This window comes from Elephantulus edwardii, unplaced genomic scaffold (genome assembly GCF_000299155.1).
Source record: "Elephantulus edwardii isolate Elephantulus edwardi_28Jun2011 unplaced genomic scaffold, EleEdw1.0 scaffold00661, whole genome shotgun sequence".
NCBI classification, from domain to species: Eukaryota; Metazoa; Chordata; class Mammalia; order Macroscelidea; family Macroscelididae; genus Elephantulus; species Elephantulus edwardii.
Genome location: NW_006400411.1, coordinates 17,448 through 20,010, shown reverse-complemented (window position 1 = coordinate 20,010; position 2,563 = coordinate 17,448).

The following is a 2,563-nucleotide window of genomic DNA, read 5'->3' as shown; positions in this document are numbered from 1 at the left end:
TTTTTTTTTTTTTTTTTTTTTTAGTTTTCAAGTTGCTGCTGTCAATTTAATCCCGTAGTTCTTAAAATAGTCAAGGCTAACTTTTTTCACTCAAACTCAAAATTCAAACCCATTGTCATTGAGTTGGAACTGACTCATAGCTGATCCTTCAGCAGGCTTTTGGGAGGCTGTAAATCACTAGTGATTGCCACATTGTTCTCCCTTGAAGCTGTTGGAGGATTTGAAACAGCAGAAAGGCACTCATTACCTTTGGGTACAGTAAAACTTACAAACTATGCCACCAAAACTCCCCTTTTTTACTAGTTGCATTAAACTAGTGACTGGGGTAATCAGGATGGGTGTGTCAGAGACAGTGAGATTGGCACAGGACAGGGCAGAGTTTAGGACTGTTGTACCTATGAGTCGCAAGAGACTCAATGGCACATAACAACAACATAGCTATAAGATATATCCAAGTAATCCCCTCCCCCCAATTTAAGATTTAAAGATTATCTCAGGATAATAGTTTAAGTGGTTCACTTACCCTTAATTACTCTAGAAAGTCTAGAATTTATGAGAATTTGAAATTCTCTTCTGCATTTCCCCCATTTTGATAAGGATCCTTGTGTCAAATTTTTCATCAAATGTTCAAGAATAGTAGCCAGACACCATCTCGTTCTTCTAGTCTTGTGTCAAAAGGAGTCATTGTTCATGAATTCAATTAGCCTCACATTCCATATCCTCTTCCTTTTCCTCATTTGTCTTCTTGTTACTTTAGGTAACCAAGAGTTTTGCCTTGGGCGACCTTTTGCAAGCCTTTACGACCCCAGGCACTACATAATAAACTAGGAGGTAGATGTTCCACAAAATTATGACCTTAAATCTACAAGTTAAGGAACCAAATTTTATGAGGTATTTGTTTGCACATAAGCAGCATCAGTAGCTACTCTTGATTTTTGTCCCTCTTATTGTTATAAATTTATTTATCACATAACTTTTGCCAGTTCAGCTATTTACAGATATACAACATAATGATTTCAATGAAAATTACTAGCCATGCAAAACTACCCTTAATAAATGCAATTTCCCCATCACCAAGAAATCTTTTTGTTGTTGTTGTTGTTTCCTCACCAATGAATCTTAATATCTTGCTATATTTTGGCTTTTTATATAAATAAGATAATGACAATATTTGTCTTTTTGTGTTAGCTTATTTTGCTTTACAAAACGTCTTAAAGTTTCAGTCACATTGTGGTACATAGAAAGGCCTTTTCTCATACTAGCTGAGTCTTTTGGAAGTATGTACCACATTTTATTTATCCGTTTATTTGTTTTTGTACTTAGGTTGTTTCCACTTTTTGGCTGTTGTGAATGGTGTGTCAATAAACTTTGGTGTAGAAGTCTCTCTTTGAGTCTCTACTTTCAAATTTTCAGAGTACATATCTAAAACTGGAATAACTTTATCAGATGATAATTCTGTTTTTAGGTTTGGGGGTAAGTTTTTTTTTTGTTTTGTTTTGGGGTTTGTTTTCTTTTTTGTTTGTTTGTTTGTTTGTTTGTTTTTGGGAACTGCTACAATGTATTCTACAGTGGCCATGCCATTTGACATTCCCACTAGGAATGGAGAAGGGCTCCAGTTTCCCTACTTCCTCAATAACATTTATTGTTTTCAGTTATTGTTTTGTTTTTAAAATAAAAATTTTCCTAGATGCAGTGAAATGGGTTAGAGTTAGGGCATCTCATCATGGTTTTGATTAGCATCTCTCTACTAACAATGCTGAAGATCTTTTCATGTATTTGGTGACCACTTTGAATATTGTTTCTGGTGAAGTGTATGTTCAAGCCCCTTGCTGATTTTGTAGTTGGGCTATTTGTCTGTTTGTCATTTTTTGTTATGTTTTCTAAGTCTATATTTTAGCTATTATGCTTTTTTAGAGTCAAAATGAGTACTTAAATTATGTTTCAGAAATATATACCACATGAATTTGAATTAGAAAACATGACAGTAAGAGGTTTGTTTTCCTGGAAATGTAATGAAAAAAATGAAATTATTTTTTCTTTTTTAAACTGGACAAGAAAGAATTTATTTACACAAAGAACTAACAGATAGCTAAATAAAGCATCATTAAAGAAATCAAATTCAATTAAATCATGTGTTCATAGTTGGATTCATAATGGAAGTATGGTATCCAAAAGCTATACAATGTGAAGCATCAACGGCAAATCCAAACACAAATGATGGTGTTCCTTTGACTCAAATTTCTCTGAGCATTAAAAAAACCACCAATCTTTTAGGTATTTTCTTGTGAATCCCTGGATTTTATTTCATTTTCTATGTGACATTCTCTGCAGATGTATATCCTTGGCTGCTGTTTTGGGTATTTCATGTCCTACCGAGCACCCCCTGTTAGTCCCATTAGTAAGGTGATTTTTTTTTACAAACAAAACTCTTAATATATTCAATGATATTGTTCACAGTCAGTCCAGTTGACCTTATTTTTGCATCAAAGGGTGCTTATCTTCTCCCCAAAGCACCTGCTCTTAGAACAACTCGCCCTCTCTATGTCCCTCTAGCTGGAATACT